Genomic DNA, 15,294 nt, shown 5'->3' with positions numbered 1-15,294 from the left:
GAGAACCCCTACCATTGGGTTCATGTTGATGTAAAAACTCGTGCGTCGTCATACTGTGATTACAAGTCACTTCGTGGTTTGGAAGCCCTAAAGTTTGTTAGAGGGATTTCTGGCATTCGTATTGAATTTCTTCCTTCCACCAGTGAGGAGAGGGTTTGTGAGAGGAGAGGGGACTGGGGTTATTTTTATATGTACTTCCCTTGCTTGTCTGAGTTGCATGTGAAGTTTTCTTTCTCAGATTTTGAGTGTAAGGTTTTAACTCAACTGACTATGCTTCGTCGCAGTTACATCCAAATTCTTGGGCACTTTTGCGTGCGTTTGAATGTCGGATGAATTTTTGAATTCTCCTACTTATCTTAATATTTTCTTTTCTTTGTTTCAATTGAAAGGGGTATGTAAAGGGCTTTGGGTATTTCTGAGTAGTTTTCCTGGCCGCTCTATCTTCCTATTGTATAAATCTTCCTTTAAAAACTTCAAATCTATGTTTGTAAACGTTCATTCTTTGGAGTCTGAATATCCTTTTTATTTAGATAATGAGTTGATAGAGAAATATCCTTTGTACTGGTGTTCGGAACCGTTGCAAATCCTCGAAGCTAGTGAGAGAAGTGAGGAGGAAGACTGTTTGTTAGAATTTTTAATTGAAAATTTTGCTACTAGGAAATGTCTATCTATTCCTGATTTATTAAGATACGAAGAGGAAAATAACAAAGAAGGGCTGGAATTGTATATAGGTAATTTTGGTTTTATATGCTTCGATTTTTGTTTGGTTGCCTATTATTCATCCTTTGCTTTTCGTTGTTAGTAGGGTTCCAAATTTGAATGCTACTAAATTTCAAGTGTACCTGAAAAAGAAAGGTGAGAAAGGTTGTAGTGCTTCCGGGGTTGTTAAAGAGACAGATGGTAATGTTGCTTTTTCCTCTGCTCAGCCTCCTGCTTCTCCAAAAAGGAGAATGACTGAGTCGAAAAAGTTTCTAGAAGTGATTTTCGAAGGTGACGCTATTGTGAAGTCTGTTTTTGAAAGGCAATGAAAACTGCATGATTTTATTCCTGGAGTGAATCCGCATTCTATGTGGAGTGATCAGTTTCCAATTTCCGAGCTTGCTGATCACGTGTCCCAGTATCCTGGAGACATGGGTCTCACGCGTCAGACTGGAGTTGAGGGGATGGGCAAGTTTATTCAAGTTAGATTTTTTGTTTACCTCTTTTTTATTGTGTTTTGTCCTTGTCTCTGTAGATTGTTGCATCTCGGCTGTTGTCTGTTGGTTGTGCTACTGAACTGTTGGGCTCGGAACAACAGGTAATGATGGAGAAGGGGTCGTCCCTTGAGCGTTTGCTAAAAGAGAGGGAAGAGGTCGTCATTGATGTGACCTCGAAAATGAAGGAGAGGGAGAATGAAGTTTCCCGTCTTCAAGAACAAATTAGACTGTTACAAGCTGAGGTTAAGGAGAATGATAAGACCAAGGGTGAAATGACCGCTCGTCTCAACTAGCTTGAGAAGTAGAAGATGAATATGTTTGTAGCTGGTTTTGATCGTGCCGTTAGCCAGGTCACATTGTTTTCTCCGAACTTTGATGTAAGGAAACTCAATGTGACCAAAATAGTTGTTAATGGAGAACTTGCAGACGATGAAACCGGCAAGGAGCAGGCTGAGAGCGTTCCTCCTCCTTCTTAAAAAATGTGTGTACTTTAGTTGTGTTTATTTTAGAGTTGTTTTTCAGTTTTGTTCGTAATATTTTGAACTTGTTTTGTCCGACAATTTTGGTGTCAGTTTTAACTGCTATGATACTTTATAAACTGCATGTGGATGAATGTTGACTCTAGCTTTCTTTTGCTAGTTAGATAATAAATGTTGATTTATCTCTACAAATAGTTTGGACAAGGATCCCGGATTGGGAACTTTTAGTTTTTGTTGGAAACTCTTTTCATTTGTACTGTATAGTATGTTTGAAGTTTGGAATGACTTTGTTCGTCCCTTGTGTGATGATGATTTTTGAATTTGGCATTTCCGACCTATGTGGTCGGTTTCATTATTAGTAAGATGGATGTGATTTCCATCGTTGTTTTGTCGGTTTGATGATATACAGTTAGCAGAGTATGATGAATTTATTGGTATACGAATCAGTCTTTCGAGGAAGGTATGAAGTGGTCGGCCTCGTTAAAACCTGTTTGAGTAAAACCCTCCTTAGAGATAAAACCTCGTAATTAGGAAAAAGAGTACCTGACAATTTCATATGTACATAGCAATTCAACTGTAATAGATTTTTAAAGATGAAATATTCCAAGTGTTAGGAAGAGTTGTTCCTACTAGTGTTTCGAGAGAGTATGTTCCTTTTTCGATGACTTTGGAGACGCAGAAGGGGCCTTCCCAATTAGCAGCTAGCTTCCCGTGTCCTGGTGGTTTCCGGACTTCTTCCATTTGTCGTAGGACCAAGTCCCCTTCTTGTAAGGTTCTTGGTTTCACTTTTTTGTTGTATTGCTTTTGCATTGCTGCTTGCATGGCTTGCTGCCTTAGTTCGGTGAGGTTTCGTTCTTCACTTATTAGGTCGAGCTCGGTTGATCTGGCTTCCGAGTTGTCCTGCTCATCAAAGTATTCGGTTCGAGTGGACCCTTGGCTGATCTCAATGGGTATCATACAGTCTGCACCATAGACTAGTCGGAACGGGCTTTCATTTATTGTTGTGCGGGGTGTTGTGTTATAATCCCACAACACTTCTGGTATAAGCTCGGCCCATCGTCCCTTAGCATCTGTCAATTTCTTTTTTAAGGCCTGCAAGATAACTTTGTTAGCCGCCTCCGCGAGCCCATTGGTTTGTGGGTGTTCAATGGATGAAAAATGATGTTTGACATGCAGATCGGTTAGATATGAAGCAATCTTTTTATCTGTAAATTGTCTTTTTTTCTGTTATTTTCACAAGAGGCTGTGCTTCTATCTATTTTGTGAAATAATCAACAGCTACCAAAAGGAACTTTACCTGTCATGTTGAGACTGGGAATAGTCCGAGTATGTCCATCCCCCATTTGTGAAACGGCCAGTTGACGTCTGAGGTATGTAATAGCTCGGCTGGGTTGTGGATGAACGGTGCGTATCTTTGACATGCATCATAGTTTTGTACCTTATTTCTGCAATCTTTTCTCAACGTTGGCCAAAAGTATCCTGCTCGGAGTATTTTTGTATCCAAACTCCTACTTTTGGTATGGTGTCCGCAGATTCCATCATGTACCTCGTCCATGGCAGTTTCTGCTTCTGCTCGGCCGAGGCATTTCAGCAGAGGCCGGGAAACACCTCGCCTGTATAGGTCCGCCCCTAATAAGGTATATTGGTTTGATTTGTATCTAAATGTCTTTGGGTTTTCACCCTCTGGTATTTCTCTGCTTTTTAAGTAGCGAATAAATGTGCTTCGCTAGTCTTCTTCCTATGACATACTTAAAACAGATTTTGTATCTAAACTGGATTCCGTTAGTGTAAGATGATTCAATTTTCTGTTTGATTAGTTACCCTATATGTAGCTAATTTGGATAAAATATCAGCCCTGCAATTTTTTTCTTTTGGTATATGCAGTATTTCAAAATTTTGAAAAAATTTCATTATGGTTTTGACCGAGTTCAAATATTATTCTAGAAGCGAATCTCGTACCTGAAAATGACCGTTTACCTGTTATACCACAAGGAGGGAGTCGCAGTGTACTTTTAAACTGGAAATCCCTACTTCCTTGGCTAACCTTAGGCCTGCTAGTAGAGCTTCATACTCGGCCTGGTTTTTGGTTGTTTCGAAAAGAAACTTTATTGACTACTCAGCGTGGACTCCATTATTATTGTCTTTCAGGAGGATTCCTGCTCCACATCCATTTTCGTTTCATGCTTCATCCACGTATAATTCCCATGTTTTGATGCGCTCCTCCTTGTCTGTGAATTTCGAGATGAAGTCGGCCAATGCCTGTGCTTTAGGTGATCCTCGTGATTGATATGATATGTCGAATTCAGAGAGCTCTATCGCCTTTTTCATCAATCGTCCTGCTAGGTCTGGCTTTGATAATATGTGTCGTAGGGGATGACTGGTCCGAACTATAATTAGGTGTGTTTGAAAGTAATTCCTCAACCGTCGAGCAGAGATTACTAGACCGAATGCCAATTTTTCTGTCATCGGGTATCTTGTCTCAGCATTTTGTAAGACTTTGCTTACAAAGTACACCGGGTGTTACTCTTTCTGTGCTTCTATTACAAGCATAGAATTGATAGTGTTAGTGGAAATTGAAAGGAATACAAAGAGTGGTTTACCTTGTTCCGGTTTCTTAAGTATAGGTGGTGACCCCAAGATATGTTTGAATTCAGAAAAGGCCTTTTCACAATCTTCTGTCCAAACGAACTTATCCGACTTCTCCATGGTTTTGAAGAAATGATAGGATCTGGTGGCTGCGGCTGGTAAGAATCTGGATAGGGCGGCTAAGCAACTTGTGAGACGTTGTACTTCCTTGATTGTTTTTGGTGACTGCATGTTTAGGACTGCTTGACATTTGTCGGGATTGGCTTCTATACCTCTGTTTGTGAGCATAAACTCAAGAAATTTGCCTTTCTGTACGCCAAATGCGCATTTTTCTGGGTTTAGTCTCATATTGTATGTTCAGAGTTGCTAGAAAATCTCCTAAAGGTCGGCTTCGTGTTGTTTCTTTGAACTAGACTTGACGACCATATCATCGACGTATATTTTGATGTTTCGTTTGATTTGATTTTTAAAGATTTTGTCCATCAGTCTCTGATAAGTTGCTCCTGCATTTTTTAGTCCGAAAGACATTATCTTATAGCAAAAATTACCTTGGTCAGTTACAAACGCTGTCTTATCCTCGTCATCTGGGTGCATCTGTATCTGGTTATATCCAGAGTAGGCATCCATGAAACTCAACACTTGGTATCCTAGGGGTGAGCACGGGTAGCGGGTACTCGATTACCCACCCGAACCCAAACATGAACCAACTAAATTGGTTCTGGTACCGACGGGTAATCGGGTCCAACCCGAACCAAACCGATGACATTTGCTGATTATTGGTTCGGTATCGATTTTGGGGGCGCGGAACCCAAACCAAACCGTATATTCGAACATAATTAATTAAATAATTAATTATATATATGACTTTTTATGTGTTTTCCAACTCATAACCCTAATACTAGACAAATATTTCTATTGCACTTTTATATTTAGATTCTAATGTTTAGATTTTAATGTGTTTTGGTTTTAGCTTCTTTCAAAGATTATTCACTAGACTTTTGTATTTAACTTCTAATATTTCTATTGCACTTTTATATTTTTATTAGACAAGATTATGATTATTCACTATTAATATGTTTGGATTTTGATGAGTTTAGTTTTTAATGTATTTGGTGTTTAATATTGTATTTGTTGAATTTTTAAGATAAAAATTTGCCAATTTGAACTTTTTATGAATTTCAAAGTGATCGGGTACCCGCTATCCGAACTGAACCAATCCGCTCTTAATCAGTTTGGTTTGGTTCGGGTACAAGCACAAAAAAACGTAAATCCGAACCAAACCGAACCAATTACTTTTTGATCGGTTCGGTTCTAATTTTACCTTGAACCCGAACCAAACCGACCCGTACTCACCCCTATGGTATCCAAAGGTGTCGTCTACTAGTCTGTCAATGTTTGGCAGTGGGTGGGAATCCTTCAGGCAAGCCTTGTTCAGATCTGTGAAATCTACGCACATTCGCCATTTTCCCGAGCTTTTCTTAACCATAACCACATTTGCTAGCCATGAGGAAAAGCGGACTTCTCATATGAAACCTACATCAAGTAATTTCTACGTTTCTGCCGCTGCTGCATTTCTTCTTTCTGTGCCCAGGTCGCGTTTCTTTTGCCTTATAGGTCGGGCATTAGGGTTGACTGCTAGCTTGTGGCATATGAAGTTCAGGTCGATCCCTGGCATGTCAGCAGGGGTCCAGGCGAACAGGTCGGCATTGGCCTTCAATATGCCTTCCAAGTTTTGTCTTGTTCCTGTAGAGAAAGCCGAACCGATGTTAGTATGTTGATTTATTTCACCCAATTGTACCTTTTCTAGGTCGTCTGTTGGGGAGGGGCGACTGTTGTTGTCCCTGGGGTCCATTTCGGCAAGAGTGGGAATATTTTTCGAGTTGTATATATAATGGATTCTCGGAATGGTCTCCTTTGGGATTTTCTTCAAACTCGCGTTGTAGCATTGTCTGGCTTCCTTATGGTCGGCATGCACCATCGCCACTGTGTTATCCTGCAAAGAGAACTTGACACATAGATGAATGGTAGAGACAATATCTCCGAAAGAGTTGAGGGATGGGCGTCCTAAAATAATATTGTAAGGACTAACACAATCGACTACCAGGAACTGGATGTCTAGTGTTTTGGAGTTTGGGGGTTCTCCCAGTGTTGTTCTTAACCATACGTAACCTGATACAGGGACTCTTTCACCTGAGAACCCTGCCAATTCTCCTCCTGATGGTTGCAATGCCTTGTCGCTTAGCTACATCTATTTGAACGTGGAGTAGAATAAGACATCGGCACTGCTTCCTGGATCGAGCAAGACCTTCTTTACGGTTAGTTCTCCCATGCGCACCGAGATCACCAATGGGTCATCTAAATTTGGTGTTTGCGATTTAAAGTTGTCAGTATTGAAACTGATGTGGGCAGCTGAGGTCGGAACTGGTAAGCTTTGATGAGATCCTTCCATTGTCATCATAGTCTGATAACTCCTTTTCCTGACTGTGTTAGTGACTCCGCCTCCAACAAAGCCACTTGATATGTAGTTTATGACTCCTTTGGAGGCAGGGGTCTCTACTGGGCCACGCCATGTTCCTTTTTCTCTGTGATCCGAGTCGTACCTCGGTTTGTCCATGTCCTTGGTTGGCTCTTTCCGACTTCTGGAGCTAACGTATTTGTCCAATAGTCCCTGTCTTGCTAACCGCTCCAGTAGGTCTTTAGCTACCACACACTCATCAGTGGTGTGACCAAACTTTTGGTGGAATGCGCAGTGTTTGTTTTTGTCTACGTATTTCTGATCTTGGTATGTTCCCGCTTTGCTTGGTGGCTTTATGAGTCTGTTGTGCAGTATCTCTTTAATGATGTCCTCTCTTCTGATGTTAAACCTGGTATACGAATCAAATTTTGGAGTTAGTTTAAAAGGTTTTTTGGAGTCTTTGTTATGGGACCTATACGGCTTGTCTTCTTCTTTTCGTGATGGTGGCCTCTCGTTCCTTCGAGTTTCACGAAATTCCTCTATTTCGATTTGTCCAGTGGCTTTGTCCCGAAACTCCTCTAATGTTTTCAGTTTTGCCACAGCTATAGCTTCCTGGAATTTTCCAGGTCGGAGACCGCTCTTGATGGCATGTAGCTGTACTTCTGGATTAAGGTCGCGGATCTCCATAGCTGCTGTTGTGAAGCGTGTCATGTAATCCATTAGACTTTCATGATGCCCTTGTTTAATTGTGCTGAGGTAGTCCGAGTCTCTCACATAGATTTTGGACGTTGCGAAATGATTGATGAACATCTTGGCGAATTCATCAAAACTGGTTATGGATCCTACAGGCAAATTAGAAAACCATAATAAAGCAGCTCCACTAACAAAGTTGGAAAAGATCGGCACAGGATGGGATCTGAGTCACTATTGAGGAACATCATAGACTCGAATTTTGTGACATGAACTTTAGGATCTCCGATCCCCTTATATGGTGTTAGAGTCATAGGGAGTGTAAAATTCTTAGGTATTTTGAAATTCATTATTTCTTCGGAAACTTGGTTCATCGTCTTCCAGTTTTGGGGGTGTTCCCCTATCTTTGCGTTGGACTCTGACTGATGCTCTTCGTGCTGATCAGCGTTTGTTTTTTGCTGTCAACTTTCCATTCTCCATTATTCTGCATTGCTACTAACAGCTCGGCCATCCACTGATTTTCTGCTAGGAAGACGCCGTTAGCGGCCACAAGATCAGCATTGGTTCGAGGATGTTGCTGAGTCTCCAAGAGATCATTCATGCTTCCTTTTCTGCAAAGAAAAAAGGGTACAAGGCAGATATGGATAGGTTATAAAAATTAAAATAACAGGATGGGGTAGAGTTAAACTTTTGGGCCCCACGGTGGACGCCAAATGTTCTGACAAGGATACTCTTCCCAAGCTATACGTCGGCCCCTTGTTGATCTTGGTGTGCTTGATAACTTGAACCGAATCAGGAATACCCTCGTGAACTTGGACCCAAACGTGGTACCTGCAAAAAGGACTTTGACGCCCAAATCAGTAAAGGAATCACTTAAACAAAAGCGTGCGTTTGATCAAGACACTGTTTGATAGTGTGTTATTGTGGAATGAATTTGCTGTGTTTTCTATCGTTGATGTCGTTCCCGTTTTATAGCCCAGTTTAATGTGGAGTTAGTAGTTGGTTTTGTCTGAGATCTTAGTGACTGATCTCGTCGCGAGATTGTGAGAAGCGTTCGTTTTCATGATAAATCGTGGTGAGGTATGACTCAATTTTATCCGAGATCTTACGAGTACAGTACAATTATTTATATTTATAATTTCATATTTATAGCGTCTCTGATTACATATTTATTATTATATCTAAAATTAAATAATTATTTTAATAATAATTAATAAATATTAAATAAAACAACTTTAAACTATTTGAGTTTATTTATTATTGTCTCCTAAATAGTATTATATCATTATATAATAGACGGTGCATGGATAAAGATTTTAACTTGTTGAATCCTCTTAGTTATACTTCACCCTTAGCTAACCATTATCGTTACTGTGACCATTATCGTTTACTCCATCTTCTCTATTATATATAACAATATTAATTTTAGTTCATCGTCCTCACTCGCATAGTCTATATATATTCAAATAATTAATAAATTAAATCCAACAAAGTAGGACTAGTTAGTTAGTAATAATAATCAAATTAAGTTAATTTAATAATTAATTTATTAATCTATTTAAATAAATATTAAAATTTAAATTTTGTTTTGTATTTACTGAAGTTCATAATTTATTGACCAATAATAAATTTTTAAATAAAACTTTGATTTGTGATAAATTAATCTTTAGCCTATCGAACCGAAAAATAATATGAAAAGAAGAAGGAGCTACCTAGTAACTTTAATTTCTTGATTTGTCAAACTCCTATCCACTTATTTAACAAAGGGAAATATACCACATAGGCACATAATAATGTAAGAATTTTCAATCAAAAAGTTCCAAAGAAGATAATGGCAGGTACAGTTATATATTAGTGGTAGTTAAATAAATTCAGGGCCTATATATTATTAGAGTGGGTTTGATGATTTTATTTTTAGTATATTTTATTTTTTGAATTTTATAAAAAAAATTGAAAATAAAAGATAAAAATAGATTTATTTTTAAAAAATAAAAATAAATAAAATAGTAAAAATAAAAGCAGAAAATAAAACACACAAACTAAACGCTATCCGAATACCGAATGCAGTTTCAGTTTCCAGCATTGACAGATTGAAATATCTTGTGCTTTAATATTTCCTTATGTATGTTTATCCTTTAGGGTCCTGTGGCCTCAATGAAATATGCCCAATTAGTCAATTCCACAACGACTCCCTTTAGAATTAGGACCTAAAATAACCTAGCTAAGGAAACTACGTATGAATATATTAATTTGATATACAAAAGGAGAATGAATCAAAATAATATAACACTAAAATATAATCTACACTTATCAGTGGATGCAGTTGAAAGTGCACACATACATATATATCAAGACAGCTATTCAAATAAGATTATAAAAATATTTTTATATAAAAATATAATTTATTTATTTATTTATATTTTAAATAAAAATAATATTTTTATAATATATTAAAATATAATTTTATAATTTATCATTCAATACTTAAAAAAATTATATAAAAATAATTATAAAATTTTTATTAAAATATCTACTATATATAGGGGTGTCCATAGATCGGATTGTATCCGCAGATCCGCAGTAAATATCCGCATCCGATCCGAAAATTGCGAATACGATCCGATCCGCGGATCCGCAGATCCACACTATAATAATTAAAAATAAATAAATATATATATGTTTGATATTATATTTACTTGTTTGTATGTTTTAGTTAGTAATTATTATTCATATATTGTATTATTTATTTTTGTTATTTAGAGAGATTTGATTAAAAATATTTTAGAAATAAATAAGTTTAAAAGTATGAAAGAAATATTTTTATCAAATTCTTTTAATAGAAATATGATTAAAAAGAGAATGTTTAATTATGCGGATCTATCCGATATCCGATCGGATCGGATCCGGCACTAAAAAATGCGGATATCATATCCGATCCGATCCGATGAAAATTGTGCGGATCGAATCAAATTTTCGGCCATATCCAATTCGATCCGATCCGCGGACACCCCTAATTATATATAAATATACGAGTGATTTTGCCGACAAATCCATATTTCACATTTCAGTACTTCTGTGCACTAAATATATATGCAGAAACTAAAAGATATTAGTATATCCCTAGCTAGCTAGCTAGCCGTCGTACTCATACACCGAACCAAAAGGAATAATTATCTGAACTCATTATAAAAGGTTAAAAGTTGTTCTTTTAATAATTTGGTCCGTAGAACTTTTGTTGAATTTTTATGCGTTTTCTTTGAAAAATTATACATTTTTTCTATTTAGATTGCTTCTTTTGTGGGTAAATCATGACGACTGATTGTTCCCCTTGCATCACTCGTAAAATATTTTATACCCTTTTTTTTGGTATATAGCACTAGCTAGTGCAGTAGTGCACTATACGCTGCATATTATTATTCAATTTTCTTTTAAAAGAAAATTAAAACATCTCTAAAACTATATGAGCTTCTTATTTATTTTCGTAGGAGTTGCGTTATAGCTGTTTTATAAGTAAAAAATGCCCTGTTATTGCCTTCTTATTTAATTCACCGACAAAATAAAGAACGCTGATATATATATATATATATATATACATATAGTTATTCAACAAAACGCACTAAAAAATATACGACGGAAGAAGACAGTTGTATCATTTGTAGTGTATTTTCTAAATCTTTATTTCATATATTTTATAATTACAGAGCAGTGAGAGACACATAAATAAATATTGATAATAGTTTGATTTTTAATAATTTTTTTATTTTTTATTTTTTATTTTTTTGATTTGGTTATTAGAGAATTTGTCTATCAATTTTTTTATGCAAAGACAATCTTAGTCTATTTTTTTGTTACTACAATAAATTTTTTATAGTATCAACCAAATAAATTTGTTTAGTCACACAAAAAAAAACAAATAAATTTGTTTTTTATGTTGATGATATCATTGACAAAAAGAATATTATTTTTTTTGTTGTGTATCTAGCAAAAATTTTTTAGCATGCTTAGATATAGTGAATTGAGTTAGAAAGATAGTTGATAATTATATTGAGAGATAAATTAAATGACACTCTTAAAACTTCTTTTTGTTAAGTTAAACACAGACGGTTTGGTTCTACATAATAAAAAAGGAGCTTGCAGATGAATTATTAGAGACACATGGATAGTAGGGGTGTTCATGGTTTGGTTAATCCAAAAATTAAACCAGTTTTTTGGTTAATCAAAAATATAGTATTAGTTAATTAACCAAATTGGTTTTACATGATGAAACCGGTTATTAAATTAAAAACCGATTTTTTAAAAATAATCGGTTTTTATTAAAAACCAATTTTTACATTAAAAAGCCGGTTTACATAAAAAAAACCACTTTTTATACTAAAAAATTGGTTTTGATACAAAAAATTAGTTTTTACATGTAAAAATAGATTTTTACACAAAAATTAATATTTTTACATACAAAAACCCAAATTTTTAAATCTTTTTTTAATTAAATTTTTTTCTTTCTAAATAATACGAGTAACATTTGTAACTAATGAAATCCCTTCCATTGCTTTTGTTCCTTTTTCTTTCTTATCTCTTTTCAGCATTTTCTATAAATAATTTTTTCTAATATAAATAATTTTCTTTCTAAATGATACGAGTAACTTTTTCTTATCTCCTGCTTCCCATCTCTCTCCTTTTCTCTCCCCCTCCTCTTCTCTCTTCCTTCTCTCTCTCTCTCTCTCTCTCTCTCTCTCCCCTTCTCCTCTTTCTCCCCCTTCCCCCTCTCTCTCTCCCCTCTCTCTCCTATTCTCTTCCTTTTCTCTCTTCTCCTCTCTTTTTTTCTCTCTCTCCCCCTCCTCTCTGTCTATCTCTCTCTCCCCCCTTCTCCTCTTTCTCCCCTCCCCTTTCTTTCTCTCTATCATTCTCTCCCTCTCTCTTCCCATGCTCTCTCTCTCCCCTTCCCTCTTTCTCTCTCCCCTCCTCTCCCTCTCTCCTTCTCTCCCCCTCCTCTCTTTTCTCTTTCTTCTTCTACTTTTCTGTCTCTCTCTTCCCTCTCTCTTTCTCCCTCTTTGTCCTCTTTCTCTCTCTTCTTCTCTCTCTCCTATCCTTCTTCTCTCTTTTTATCTCTCTCCTTTTTTTCTTTCTCCTCCTCTGTCTTCTCATTCTCTCTCTCTTCTCTCTCACTTTAGAGAGAAGAGGAGAAAAGAGATAGAAGAGGGATAGAGATTGAGAGAAGGTTGAGAGAGAAAGAGAAAAGACAGAGTAAGAAAAGAAAGAGGAGAGAGAGAAAAGAAGAAAAGGAAAGAGAGAGGAGCGATAGAGAGAAAAGAGAAAAAAGAGATAGAGAGAGAGAGAGGAAGGAGAGAGAGAGAGAGAGAGAGAGAAAGAGAGAGAGAAGGATAGGAGAGGAGAGAGAGGAGGAGGAGATATAGAAAAAGGGGGAGAGATGATTAGAGAGAGAAATGGGAGGAGAGAGAGGAAGAGAGAGAAGGGAGGGGGAGAAAGAGGACAAGGAGAGAGAGAGAGAAAGTGAGAGAGCAGAGAGAAGGAGAGAGAGACAGAGAGAGAGGGAGAGAGGGAGAGAGAGAGAAAGTGGGAAAGGGAGAGAGAGAGAGAATGATAGAGGGACAAGGGAGAGAGAAAGAAAGATGAGGTGGAGAGAGAGAGAGAGAGAGAGAGAGAGAAAGAAAGGGAAAGAGAGAGATAGTGGAGAGAAAGAGGGAAAAAGAAGAGAGAGAGATGAGGAAGAGATGATGGAAGGGAGAGAGAGAGAGAGGGGGGAGAAAGAAGGAGAGAGAGAAGTAGAGAGAGAGGGAAAGGAGAGAGTGAAGGGGAGAGGAGATAAAGAGAAAAATGAGTGAGAGATAGAGGGGGGAAGGAAGGGGGAGAGAGGGAGAGGGGAGAGAAATAGGGGGAAAAGAAGAGAGAGAAGGGGAGAAAGAGGAAAGAGAGAAAGGAGAGAAAGAGGAGAGAGAGAGAGAGAGAGAGATGAGAAAGAAGGGAGGGAGAGAGAAAGAGAGAGGAAGGGGGAGAGAGAGAGAGAGGAGAGAGAGAGAGAGAGAGAGAAAGAGTATGTAATTTGGTTTTGAAATTAGGTTTTGATTTTAATTTGGTTTTGGTTTTGGTTAACCGGTTAAAAACCGGTTTTTTTTTAATTTGGTTTTGGTTAACCAATTCTAAAAAATATGGATATGGTTTTTAAAATTGTTTTATTAAACTGGTTAACCACAATGTGGTTATAGTTTTTTAACCGGTTAACCATATTTTGGTTTTTTTATGAACACCCCTAATGGATAGAAGGTTTCTAGCTGATTTTAGTGCAAACCTAGCTTTTACCTCGGTTACTTTGACAGAGCTCTGAAAAATTTTAACGAGTGTGGACTTTGCTGTAAACCTGGAGTATAATCATGTAATTGTAGAGGTGGACTCATCAGTTGTTGCAGTAAAGTTAGTTTGTTCTTCATGATGATATTCATTTGCATTCTTCTTAAGCTCTTATTTTAACAATTAGAAAAAGGTGCAGCAAATTAATCAACTAGAGAATACAACATCAATTCCGAAGACGTTGTCTCTAACCCATTTTTCAGGCCTTATTTTCCTTGGCTTCAATACAAAACAGAGTAGACACCATAGCAAGGTCACCCAGCAGTGACGACACATAGTGAAGAACAGAAAACCTGCGATACTAGCGAAGATCAGAGAACGAGCGACCGCAGAGGAGGAGACAGAGAGATAGAGAACGAGCGACGGTTATTGAAAGAGAAGAAATCCTAGCAAAGCAAAAGTCTATTTTCTTTGAAATTCTAATTTGAAAAGAAAAGAAAGAATGTCTAAAAAGAACAAATAACATAAGACAAATAAAAAAATTGTACAAAAATCAAACAAATCTAAAAAAAAATTTACTTAAAAGAGAATGTTAAATATATATTTCTTTTATCAGCTTAAACTTGTGAAATGAGTAATTTTATGATGGGTTAACCACTCCCGAATTTTCCAGATGCTGACAATAATGACCCCCTCTTATGTTATTGACAAAAATAACTTCGAATAATTTAAAAATGCACACGAAGTACCCATTCGTCAAGAGAGACATATTTCGTTAACGAAAACGTTTGACGTGACAAACAGAAAAGCATATGTAGTAAACGAAAATGCCTAACTGGCAAACCATTCCCAAATTTCCCAATTCTTAACCCTAATCCCCAGTCTCAAAATTATAACGCGATGTATGTAAAAGGTGATTCAACTATGGGTGGAGCTGGAATGAAGCGAATGTATGTATCAATGGCAGAAGCAAGCAAAGATCAATGGGAAGAATATATTTCGAAGTGGTATGATGGTACATACTTTTTTTCTCTTGCAGTTATTGCTTTGAAGTCAAAGACCAAGCTAGGCAACCTAGGAACCATGACTTGTTAGTCTTGTTGTGCAATCAATTACTAACGTTGTTCTTCCAATGGAAAAAAAATTAACAAAATAAATCCTAACCAATAAAATATAGCAAATAATTCAGAGACAAAAAATCAAACTTCTAACACTCACAAATTAACACTGTTGCATACTTGATTAGTTGCCATTTTTACCATCTAAATCATAAGTAACAAGAAGAATATGAAGAACACAAGTTACTAATGGAGAAGATAATAGACGAACCTTCTCATATGAAGAACCTCTAAGATGCGACAATTGTAAACTTCGTTAAATTAGTAAATAATTAGTCAATAAATTAGTTTAAAATAAATAAGATTAGAAATATGAATATTATATCAAATTAGGATAGAGCTCATCGAAACGAGAATTTTAACACTAATTTTGAAGAAAACAGTCTAAAATTGGACTGAACGGACCGAACTCGTTAAACCGGATCTAAACCGGGCCGTGGGTCCAACCGGCCCTCCAATTAAAATGA

Source organism: Arachis ipaensis, chromosome B3, assembly GCF_059453495.1.
Source record: "Arachis ipaensis isolate K30076 ecotype BB chromosome B3, ASM5945349v1, whole genome shotgun sequence".
Taxonomy (NCBI): Eukaryota; Viridiplantae; Streptophyta; class Magnoliopsida; order Fabales; family Fabaceae; genus Arachis; species Arachis ipaensis.
Note: the sequence above shows the minus strand (reverse complement) of the source record.